The following is a 13,321-nucleotide window of genomic DNA, read 5'->3' as shown; positions in this document are numbered from 1 at the left end:
CTTGGTTTTACTCCCTTCTCTCAGCATCAGATAATGCCATGCTTATCTAGAGTCCAACCATTTATGGTTTCTTGCCTCTGTTTCTTCCACTGTGAAATGAAGATAATTGTAGTCCTTGCAGGATTATTGTAAGAATCAAATGAGATATTTGTAAGTAAAAAGTAAATAAATAAATAAAGTGTTTGATAAATAAATAAGTAAATAGATAAATAAATAAAGCCAAATTAAAGAATTAGTACACTGACACACAGTAGGGACCCCATAAATGTTTATTCTCTTCCCTTTTCTTCTCCCCACCCTCAGTAATGATGATTTAAAAAATTTTACAACATAATAATAAAAACTCTTATTTATTGTGGATATACTCACCCCTAATATGTTGCAAGACACTCCTTATGACCTAGAAGCACCAGGAGGTCTCTTTGAAACTGCTTCACAATGGATCCTGTAGATGTGGTGGAAGCCTCATCCCTGACCCATCCCTTACATCCCTGATCACAAATCCTCCTGACACAAACCTCTGCCTATTACAGTCACCTCCCTCTTGCGTCTCCTTTCCTTAGCAGAGGACTTTGTGAGATCTCAAAAGGCAGCCTATATATTTCCTTGCTTCCCCAGCAGCACACATCACCAAGTGTGAGCTAATACCAGGGTATCGTTACCCTATCTGCAGCAGTAACAGCAATAGAAGTAGACAGGCCAGAAGCTAGTCATCTGCAGAGAGAGACCAATAAAAGATGAAGTTTTTTTTTTCTTTTTGATCAGACAATGCCAGTACCAAAGTGAAATATAATATGTCTAATTAGCAGCCTTATAGATAACTGTGTTCCAATACAACTTAAGTATTAGCCTCCAAACTATCTTACAGTAATGATATTACTGGATTTTGTTCTAATCATTCTATGATTCTTTTTTTAAATTAGCATTCTCTTTTCTGTGTGATAAATCATCTGTTTCATACCTGATCCACATTTGTATGTTAGGTGGTTTCATTTTCTTCTCCTTTTTGGAGAGAGAAATCTTAGATTAGAATCAAAAGTGGGATTTTTCCTCAGAAATGAAAGGAAGAATGTGGAATAAAATATTTGAGAATTTAATCTCCTTAACAAAATAACAGGTAACCCCAAAGAAATGAACTCAGGACAAACTGAGGGCAGGGCAGGGACTGGTATATGTCACTGACCTCTGTCACTTGAGCCAACTGTCTCTGATTAGCCATGGTGCTAGATAAGGTTATCTAGTAAGGTAACTAAATCATAGCTCTCTGCCTTCCCTCCCTCTCTAAGGAATGATCTTACTTTGAACATTAGTATAAATCCCTCATTTTGATAATGAGAAAAAATGCCCCACATGGGAAGTAACTGGTCTAAGGTTATCTAGCAAATTAGTGATATAATCAAGTTCAACAAAAACTAGAACTAGGATCCCCAGTCTTCTAGTAACAGAATAACAGAAAGTGAGAGGTGATCAGAATTTAAGACATCACTCAATGTGGCAGTCGCGTGCTGGAGATTCAAAAAGAGGCAAGAAACAAATTAGTCCCTCTCATCAAGGAGCTTACAATATAAAAGGAGGGAGAACATGCAAAGAAATTATTTTTTTATTACAAAACAAGCTATAGGCAGTATAAATAGGAAATAAAACAAAATTTATGGAAATTTAAATATTATTTTTATACACTTGTTTATTTTACCTCTTTTTCAAAATTCAGTTACTAACAAAGGACATCATATTGTTTATTCTAAAATAAAAACAAAATTAAATAATATACAATACTTTGTGACCAAAAGTTAAAAGGGAAAGTGTCCTGAAAAGCAAAAAGAACTGGGTTTAAAATGCTGTCAAAATCCATTATTTTTTTTATAATTTAACTATCTATTAATTAACTTAATTAATAACTATCAATTAATTTGCCATTTTTCAGTTTAAAAAAAGAAAAAGAATCTTGCCCAAGGTCTTTCAATATTTGGTAAGAAGCAGGATTAGAACTAAAATTTGACAACTTTTAAGTACAAAATTCTTTCTACTACATCACTCTTTAATATGTAAAGATGAGTAAAACAAATCCCTACCTTCATAAAACTTATTATGTAGTTGAGGATATAAATCAGATACATAGCACCCATCTTTTAGTCAATATTTTTGTTTATTGCTTTTCCTGGGGGAAACCTGGTTGTTGGGTTCATAAAGCCACAGCCCAAAAACCATTGTCTACCTGGTGGCAGTTTCCATAACTGCAGTCATAATATCCAAGGAAATTGCCTGTGGAAGCCAACCTTTGTAGGTCTATTGATGAAGCAATTAACAATTAAGGGTCGATAGAGAAGTATTTCTAGAACTAAAGTAATGCAAGGAGAGAAAAAGCTCCATGAGGGTTAAAGTAATCACGGAAAGTTCATCAATTTGGAATACAATTTGGGGAGGGGGAGGAGAGGTTGAAGAATAATTAAACTGGAGTCATCTATGAAAGACTATGGCATAGAATAAAGAAAATAATCATAGATTTGGAGGCAAATGACTCATCACTTAAATATCTATGTGACCTTGGGCAAAGTTTGTGCCTCAGTTTCCTTGCCTGTCAAATGTAGACATAGACTGGTCTCTACCAGCTCTATATCTATAATCCCAAGATTTTGTTTCCCAGTCCTTAACACTCAGATCTTCACTTCTATCAGAAAATTTCTGTCAGTGAGACATGGATGGCAGAGAATCAGAAGCCCATGGGAAATTTACTCGGGCATAAAATTAATGATTACAGAGCAGTCAGTACATTAAGAAGCTAGATAATTAGATAAACACTAATAATTAATTGGAGGTTTAGCAAGATTGCATTATTTACTAGAGGGGAAAATGTATGCACTGCTATAGGACATATTGTTTTTGTGATTACAAGAAATGGAGCTGAATTCCCCAGCAAGAATTTTTTATATTCATCAAAAAGTTTTCTGGTCACAGCACCAAGTTAGTCTCTGAGGACTAAAATGAGGAATGAAAATGATTGTGAGCCAAAAGGACTATAGTATCAGAAGGTCCCATGCTCTAGGCCACCTTATGTGACTGCTTTCCTCCAACTTCCCCTTCTCATCTGTGTTGTGTGTTTTCCTTCCTGTGTTACCTTATCTGACCTTACCATCTGTCAGGTTCACTAAGAATCCATTCACAGACTTACTCTGAAAGTTTCTTTTCTCTCATTATGATATATGCCAGCCATAGTGCCAGGGCACTCAAGTTTCCACAGTCTCATCACTAACCTGGTTGGTTGATTGGATTGTTCTTCATTATTGAAGAAGAGCAAAATGACATCACAATGTTTGAGACAAATTACAGTGTGTCCAGTTGTGACTAATCAGATCAATATGAGCTCAGAAGGCTCTACCACAGGTCGGGCACAAATAGTCCATGTGAATACCTGAAGTGGGTACTCTAAACTTACAGATGTCACATTTCCTTTGAGCTGCTTCAAGATTGCCTTCCTCATAGAGTGCAGCACCCTCATTGATGAGGACATGCCATGCTAGGTGGTCCTGTGCCAGTGTCTCCCATGCTGCACAATCAGTTCCAAAGTTCTCAAGAGAGACACCCTTGTGAGCACTTGCTCTATGTGAGTTCTTCATAAATCTTTTCAATAAGCATATTTCTGGCATTCTAACAATGCACCTAGCCCATTGTAGTTGTAGTTGCACTCTCTATAGTAATACTGGAATGCTAGGCAGTTTAGCTCAAGAAAGGATCTCACTGTCTGGTATCTTCTCCTGCCAGGTGATGTTGAGACCTGGGTTCAAATCTTACATCTGACATATTAAGGGCAAATCATTAATGAAAATCTTTAAGTATCTAACTTTCCTATCTATATATACTGCCAGTATTTATTTCAAAGAATTATTATTAGGTTCCAATGTGATGTCTATAAATTTCTTGAAAAAGCATAAAGTTTAGTTGTTATTATGTTATATTTATTATGTGTGTTATGTTTTATTATAGTTTATTTTATATATATATATATATATATATATATATATATATATGTTATTTTATTGGGGCAATTAGATGGGACAATACGTAGAACACTAGGCTTCGAGTCAGAAAAATCAAATCCAGTCTCAAGTACATTCTTAAATGTGTGACTGATCCCAGACAAAGCACTTAACATCTGTTTGTCTCAGTTTCCACATTTGTAAAATGGGGTTCAGGATAATTATGGGGATCAAGTGAGATAATTATAAAGCATTAAACACAGTGCCAGGCACTACATAAATGCTAACTACAATCAGGTGTGGGTTATCAGTCAATGAATAAAATACTTATTAAGATTATGAATGTAAGGTGCTTTGTCAAACCTTAAAGTGCAACAGATATCTGTGGTTCTTATTTTCCTTCCCTAGGAGGGTTAAACTGACTATATTAATATATACGTAGATAGATAAATATATTTTGGTTTTATGTCACCTAAATTTCCCACTATGCCCTTCCCCTTCCTTCCTCCTCTCCCAAAATTTCATCCCTTATAATAAAGAATGTTTTAAAAGGAAAACAAATAGAAGAAAAAAGAAAGAAGCAATCAAAGCTAACCTCATTTGAAGGTGGTAGACTTTAAGACAGAGAACAAATACTGTTCAACTGAGATCCTTCAAGTCAGTGGCAAACAGGTTGGTTACATGTCCTACCCTGGCATGATGTTTGTCGTGGAGTTCCATGCCCTCGGCCAGCACCCAGGAGCTGAACCACACTTCGTCAAGCAGACCTACAAATCCCAGTCCTTAGGGAGTTCTGTGGGAGGAGGAGAAGGGGGGGGGGAACCTTTTGCTACACTTGTAGTGAAGCTGGGGTATCCTTTGCCCAAGGACCTGAACTGAGCTTTGTAAATGCCACAGACCTTGGAGGATAGGAGTAATTATAATCCTGCCATTTGAAACAGGAACTACAGCTATCCCCAGTCCGTCAAACACATGTTTTGGGGAAGTATCCTAGAAGTTATTCAAAAAATACAAGGTAATTTTGCTAGGAGCACAGAGCCTCCTTTGCTACTTCCTTTCCTTTGTTTTGTTTCATTTATTACTTATTATTTATTATTTTTAAACAGGGAAGACATTTTCCTCCACACCCTATCTTGAACCCCCTTTTAAGGATCCATCAACCTTTCCCCAAATGACTTTTATAACAGAATCACTCAATGACTATGAGCTTTCTAATTCAACTCATACTTGAAAGAAATCCCTATTATCTTAGTTTATACTTGATAACCTCCAAGAAAGGGAGGAGATGACATGCAGAACACACTACCTATATAGACCACCTGTTCACTTTTGGATATTGTTTTTGGTTTAATTAGGGTAATTAATTTAATTGTTAGAAAGTTTTTTCTGTTATAAAAATGTTAAAAGGAAAATTTTTCATTTGGGGTCCTGATTAATGAAACAAAAACCTCAACATAATATTGGATTGATCACTGAGGATCACAATGTCTTCAAGGTGGGGACAACTTTTACAGGTAACTTTAAGCCAATCTAGATAGGTCCAAGTCAGCAGAAGAGGTGCCAACCTTTTCTTGCATCCTAGCTCCTGCCAAAGAAACAAGAATGTGACAATTTGCATGTAGAGGTAGTGATAAAGAGCAGGAAATACAAAAAACTTCAGACTTTGTGTCTTCTTCCCCACCAGAGTCTCTCCCCAAACTGGTTGATAAACAGGGTTGGAACAATGTAATGCTAAGTCAACATAACTTTCAGCAAAACCTAAATTGACCCCTATGCATCCTGCACCCCTGGCTCCTAGTTTTGTTTTGTTTTGTTTTTTCCTGAGACTGAACAGAGTTAATCTTAATTCTTCCTCTATATCACATCCCTTCAAATACTTAAAAACAAATATTTTCTCCCACAACAAGTCACACACAAGGAAATGTACCTATTTCCTTCAAAATAATCTTGTGGTGCCCAGAATTGAAGTCAAAGTTTTAGATGAGTTCTCACTGGGCCCGACTGCAGTAGGGCGCACACTTCCCTGTTCCCAGAAGCTGTGAACCTTTTACTTCAGCCCAAGACATGTTAACTTTTTTGGATGCCATATCAAGCTCTTGACTCATATCAAACTTGAAAACCACTAGCACCCCCTGATCTTTTTCATAAAAACAGTTATTTATTCAGGGACCAACCTTCTTATATTTGTAAAGCTGATTGTTTTGTACCCAAGTGCAAGATTTTATACTTAGTGTTTTTGAATTTCATTTTGTTAAATTCATCTCAATGCACTAGCTTATCATGATCCCTTTGTAGCCTTTCAGCTATGCGTCATTTGTGATTTTGATGAGCATATTACCTATATCTTTATCCAAGTCATTTATATAAATGTTAAATTGCACAGCTAATCCAAGGAACTTGGAGATCTGTTGCCATACTGGCAATGGGATATTAAAAATTATTCTGAGTCCAACCATCTTAACCAGTTTTGACTCCCTCTGATTATACTATTTTAGTGCTCCCCATCTTTTCCAAAAGAATGATAAAGGGCATTTTATGAAAAAAAAACTTTACTAAAATCTAGGAGAACCATATCCATAGCATTTTGCAAATCTATTGCTTTAATGATCCAGTAAAAAGGGGAAACTTTATTTCTATGTAGATTTTGTATTCATTTATCAATGTACATATTCTTTCCTTAGAGTGGAAAGTAAGCCCATTGTTGGCAGAGGCTGTTTTCATTTTTACCTGACATATAAAGGGTATTTAATTAAATTTAACAACAATGAAAATACTAATCAAAACAAACCAACGAAATATCTTTGTTGACAGTATTTTGTTCTCATCTCCTACCTTTTACTGAGAGGAGGGAAGTGTTTTTCATTAAATGTTCTCAAGGTTTGAGTTAGTCATTCTTCATTTCAATTAATCTGAACTTTTTAATATTTTTGTTCACATTATTTTGATCACTGGGTATATTGTTCCCCTGAATCTGTTTTCTTCTCTCTGCATTAATCTATTTACATCTTCCTATATATTTCTGGGTTTCTCAAATTTATCATTTTTTATCATGCAATAAAATACAACTGCATTCACCTGCTACAATATTGTCTAGCCATTACCAGTGGAAGAATTATACTTTGTCTCATAAGAATTCTACTTCATTTCATAACTAAAACACATATACTCACACACAATTTCTATATATAAATAGAATATTTATATAGAATATATATAAATTGCTTGTAAACTCTATATTGTATCTTTCTGTCTTTGACCTCCTTTGCAAATGACTACTTCCTTTCCAAAATTCATCCTATTAAATCCTCAACTCCCAACCCTCATAGATTTTACATTAATGTTAAAACTATATCCTGAGATAAATGAGATGGAGACAGAGATAATGATGATGCTGATATCACTTTACATTCCTGACTTTAAAATTCTATTGAAAGGGCACTTTCAATATATCTTTTTATTTATCTCTAAATATAAACAAGGTAAATCAGGATTATAATGCCCATTTTATAAATGAGGAAATTGAAATTAAGTTAAATGAGTTTAAATTCACCTGAATATTGGGGCGGCTAAGTGGCACAGTGGGTAGAGCACTGGCCCTGCAGTCAGGAGTACTTGAGTTCAAGTCTGGCCTCAGACACTTAATAATTATCTAGCTGTGTGGCCTTTGGCAAGTCACTTAACCCCAGTGCCTTGCAAAAACCTAAAAAAAAATAAATTCACCTGAATCTGATCAGGCAATTTTCAGATGAAGAAATTAAAACTTTCTAGAGTCATGTGAAAAAATGTTCTAAATCATTATTGATTAGAGAAATGAAAATTAAAACAACTCTGAGTTACCTCCTCACACCTATCAGATTGACCATAATGACAGAAAAAGGAAAATTATCAATGTTGAAGAGGATGTAGGAAAACTGAGCCACTAATAATCTGTTGGTAGGGTTATGAATTTCGAACTTTGTCCAAAGGTCAATAAAACTGTGCATATCCATTGATTCAGCAATGCCATTGTTAGGACTATATCCCAAAGAGATCAAAAAAGGGGGAAAGGATCCACATGTACAAAAAAATATTCATAGTACCTCTTTTTGTAGTGGCAAAGAAATTTAGGGGATGCCCATTAATGTGAGAATGACTAATGAGTATTATTCTTCTGTAAGAAATCAGGAGTGACCTTCAGAAAAGCATGGAAAAACTTGCATGAATTGATGCTGAGTGAAGTGGGTAGAATCAGGAGAACATTGTACATTTTAACAACAACATTGTAAAATGATAAAATAAGATGGAGGAAACTCCTCTCAACAGTTCAGTGATCAAGGACAATCCTGAGACCTGTTAAGGAAAATACCATTCGCATACAGAGAAAAAACTGTGGATTCTGAATACAAAGCAAACCATACTATATTCACTTTTAAAACTTGTTTTGTATTTTTTCTTTTTCAAGTTGTTTTTTCCTTCTAGTTCTAGTTGTTCCTCTCCAGTGTGACTGACATAGAAATATGTTAAATACAATTTTACATGTAAAACCTATATCAGATTGTTTGGTGACATGGGAATGGGAGTAAGAAGGGGGGAAGTAGAAAAATATTGAACTCAAAATCTTGCAAAAGAAAGAATCTTAAAACTATATTTGCATGTAATTGGAAGATAAGTACATGAAGGGGATTTTTTTTAATTCGACTAACTGGTGACCAGTATTAAAAAACTGGATCTTCTAATTCAATATTCTTTTTGCTATCTAGGATGAAAGTCTGAGTTTGGTAGTTCACTGCCTTCCTTTCTTTTCCTATTACTCCCCCTACTTGTTTTTTTTTTCATACTGTCCTGCAAATTGGAATCATGTTTAAATGTCCTCTTCTCCCTTCCCTTCCTCTCCAAACCCCCTTTCAACCATCCTTTCAACAGTTACTGAAATTCAGCCTTCTCTATGTTGCCTTCCGTTATAGGTCATAATTCACCCACTACACATTTATTAAACACTTAACATTACTATGCTAGAAAATAGTGATATTCAGTAATGTTTGGACATGTTTGGACTCTTTGTAACCCCAAAGATATTCCTTCTCCAACTCATTTTAAAGATGAAAAAACTGAGGCAGACAAGGTTTGATGATTTGGTCAGAGACACATAGCTAATAAATGTCTGAGGCTAGATTTGAACTCAGGAAAATGAGTCTTCCTGATTTCAGGTCCAGTACTCTATCCACTACACTACTTAGTTTTCCCAGTAATATGGTTAAATTTGTACTTTACAAATATCAAATTGGCAGCAGCTTGGAAGATAAATTGAGAGCAGAGACCAAAGGAAGACCTGAAATGGGAAAAAAAAATTAGTTGGCTATTGCAATGGTCCAGGAAAGAGGTGATAAGAGTCTGAATGACTATATGAGTGGAGAGACGGAGACAGATGTGAGAGATATTTTGAAAGCACAATATATAAGATCTGAAAATTGATTGGACATGTAAGGGAAAAGATTGTAAAATCAAGACGGGAGTGACTGAAAAGATGATAGGTAACTGGACAGATAAAGGGAAGTTAGAGAGGAAGGAGGGCCTAGCAGTAAAATAATGTATTCTGCTTTGGATATGTAAATTTTAAGTTTCTTAAGGGACATTCATTTGGAAATATCCAATAAGAAGTTGATACAGAACTAGAGTACAGGAAAGAAACTTCTGTTGGATAACTTATATGTATAGTATAACCCATGGGAACTGGCAAATTCATTGAAAGTGAGTTCAAAGAAAAAAAAAAGGGTCCAGGTAAGAATAATGAGATACAGTCACACATGGAAGGTGGGACATGAATGTGGATCTAGCAAAGGGAAGCTCCTAGACAGGTAGGAGATTGGTCAAGAGAGCATTATGTCAGGAAAATCCAAGGCAAAAAGACTTACCAAGGAAGAGGGATTAATCAATAGTGTCAAATGCTGCTGAGAAGTTAAGAAGGATGAGGTTTGAGAATTGTCATCAAATTTTGTAATTAAAAGAGGAAATCACTGATAACCTAGGAGAGGGAAGTTTCAATTGCATGATGAGATTGGAAGCCATATTGCAATGAATTGAAGACAGTGAGAGAAAAGGAAGCAGAGACAACAAATGTGGAATTTTTTTTTCCTTTTTCTAGGAATTTGGCTACAAAAGAGGGGAAAAATATAGGATAATGACTTAAGGAATATTAGGGTCAAATGAAGGGGATTTTTTAAAGGATGGAAATAATTTCACTATGTCTATAGGAATCAGAGGAGGAGCCATTAGATAAAAAGAGATTGAAGATTAGAAAATGTAAGAGTGATTTAAGTGATCTACTGGGAGAGGCTAGAGGGGAGAAATTCAAGGGCACAGGTAATGGGACTGGCCTTGGCAATGACTGTTTCAAAGACAGAGGGGTGATTTATTCAAGTCTTAATCTGATAGCATAATCTCCATAGTTTCTCTACCCTTGTTTTTCACTCCCCAGATCATTGTAAGAAAATCAGAATAAATCCAACAAATATTTTTCTCAAGTAATTATTTCCCTCTAATTTTAAGTGCATCAGTTTTGCTATATTTTCAAAATTACCCACTTTTTCTTCTCTGATCTCTCTATCCCTTCTTTGGTCATAAACTATCCATATAGATATATAAAAATGCCATAATATTTATTCAAGTCAGCTGAATGGTTCAATACCACCCAACAAGCTTTATTAAGTTCAAGTACTATGATAATGAAGACACAAGATTTAGATAATATGTATTTCATCTGTTGAGCTTAGAGTTTGAATAAAGGGACCCTCAACATTTTCACAGACTGTTCCATATGCCTGGAATGCTCTCCCTCCTCATCTCCAGGCTTCTCTAGTTTCCTTCAACCCTGAGCTAAAATCCCACCTTCAAAAGGAAGCCTTCAAGAATTGAAAATAGTGGGGATTCACTTTGGCGAATGGCTGAACAAGCTGTGGCATATGAATGCAATGGAATCCTGTTTTACTGTAAGAAATGACAGGCAGGCAGATTTCAGAAAAAGTCAAACTTATATGAATTGACACTGACTAAAATGGACAAAACCAGGAGAACATTATACATAATAACAGTAACACTGTGCAATAATCAGGTATGTTTGACTTAACTCTTTTCAGCAATACCATGATGTAAGACAATTCCAAAAGACTCATGACAGGAAATTCTATCTACATCCAGAGAAGGAACTGATGGAGTCTGAATGTCGATCAAAGCATATTATTTTCATCTTTTGGGAGGGGCATTGGTGGTTTTTTCTTTTATTCAGCTTCTTCTTTCACAACATGACTCAAGTGGAAATATGTTTTACATGATTATACATATATAACCTATATCAGATGGCTTGCCATCTAAGAGAGAGGGAAGGGAGGGAGAAAATTTTGAACTCAAAATCTTTCAAAAAATGAGTGTTGAAAATTGTATCCAACTGTAATTGAAAAAATATTAATTTTTTAAAAAGTAAACCTTTCCAGATCCCTCTTAATTCTAGTAACTTCCCTCTATTTATTATTTCCAATTTATCCTATATCCAGCTTGTTGGTTAACAGTAGTTTGTATGCTGTCTCCTCCTACTCCCATTAGACTGTCTGCTCCTTGAGAGTAAAAACTATCATTTAGCTTCTTTTGTATCCCCATTGGTTAGCGTAATGCTCAGAACAGGGGATGGCTAGTTGGTGCAGTGGATAGAGCACTGGCCCTGGAGTCAAACCTGAGTTCAAATCCAGTCCCCAGACACTTAATAATTACCTAGCTGTGTGCCTTGGGCAAGCCATTTAACCCCATTGCCTTGCAAAAAAAAACCTAAAGAAAATGATCAAAACATAATAGAAATTTTATAAATGTTTACTGACTAATTTATGAGTTTATAGGGATAGGTTGTTGCAACTTTAAAAAGCTTTAAAGAAGTATCTGGCGAGCCAGCAAATGTGTCATCAACAGGGTCTTTTTATTTAATGTATTTAAGGAATGACCATTAGGTCTGCTGGAAAACACTTAAAGAGACACCAAGGGGAAGGCAGGAGCAATAAGGGACTAAGGAAGCTCTCATCCTTCACAGTGAGAATGGAAATGACACTCAAAAGTAGGATAGAGAAGAGCAAAAAGGGACACAATCAAAGATTATATCAGAGAGCCTTGGACACAGGGCTCTAAGGACTTGTAATTGGAGGAAAACCACAGTAATGTGGGGAATGGTTGTCCCCAGGACCTGATGAGTCATTATATGGAGCTCAGACTAGGATGTGTGGTTCCACCTTCACTCCATGCTTCAGGGCAGCTCTACGAGTTTTATAGAAGAGTAGGTGTCTCAGGAGAGACTCAGGGATACCTGAGACACAGGGATACCAATTAACCATTTAACTGAAATGTCTGTCTTGGAAAGTTGTAGACATGAATGATACAGATATGGAAACAGAGTTCAGAAAACAGACAGGTCAGGAGAAGGGAGAGAGATCCAGGCAAGAGGAAGAGGTAGGACTAGTAGCTAATTGAATAGAGAAAGGAATTTTCTTATTTCCCAACTAAAACACATGCACACATAACTTATTTCAGATTGAAAATCAATAACTGAATCAATAAGCATTTATTAAGTGCCTGTTATGTTTCAGTCAAACACAAAAAAGAAACTGTCCTTACTCTCAAGTAGCATATATTCTATAAGAAAAGACTCTGTGGTCCCAGACACTTAAGAATTACCTAGCTGTGTGGCCTTGGGCAAGCCACTTAACCCCATTTGCCTTGAAAAAAAAAGACAATATGTGTGTGTGTGTGTATGTGTGTGTATAAAACAATGTGTGTGTATATATATATATATATATATATATGAGTATACATTGCTAAAAAATAAATACAAAATAAATATGAATTGTTAGTATTGTTAATCATTTTTCAGTCATATTTGACTCATTACCCCATCTGAGATTTTCTAGGAAGAGATCCTGGAGTGGTTCTGCTATTTCCTTTTTCAGTTCATTTTACAGATGAGGAAACTGAGACTAAGTGACTTGCCACACACCCGGTAAGGATTTGAGGCCAGATTTGAACTCAGAAAAATGAGTCTTCCTGACTCCAGGTCCAAAACTCTATCCTAACTGCCTAACCACCCTATTGGGTAGTAGGGGGAACACAGATTAGTAGCTGTGGGAATCAGAAAAGTCTTGGTATAGAAGTTGGTACTTGAAACTAGTTTTGAAGGAAGTAAGGAATGATAGAAAACTTAAGTGAGAATGGAGTGCTTTCCAGGTATGGAGAATAGCCAATGCCATGACACAGAGATAGATGATGGAGGGTCAAGTGTAAGAAGTATTGAGGAAGTCAGTTTGGCAGGACCATAGAATATAGGAAGAGGAATAATA

General features: G+C 35.7%; 1 long non-coding RNA gene across 1 annotated transcript in view; it reads left to right on the top strand.

Moving 5' to 3' along the window:
• The first annotated feature begins 3,349 nt into the window (after nt 1-3,349).
• The window catches only part of LOC141489623 (uncharacterized), a 29,726-nt gene continuing 19,754 nt past the window's right edge, over nt 3,350-13,321 (top strand). Inside the window, exon 1 of the long non-coding RNA XR_012468951.1 lies at nt 3,350-3,601. This is a non-coding gene — a long non-coding RNA (uncharacterized LOC141489623). The remainder of the gene's footprint in view (nt 3,602-13,321) is intronic.

The sequence above is a fragment of the Macrotis lagotis genome, chromosome 5, assembly GCF_037893015.1.
Source record: "Macrotis lagotis isolate mMagLag1 chromosome 5, bilby.v1.9.chrom.fasta, whole genome shotgun sequence".
NCBI lineage: Eukaryota > Metazoa > Chordata > Mammalia > Peramelemorphia > Peramelidae > Macrotis > Macrotis lagotis.
This window is presented reverse-complemented; position numbering and strand designations above follow the sequence as displayed.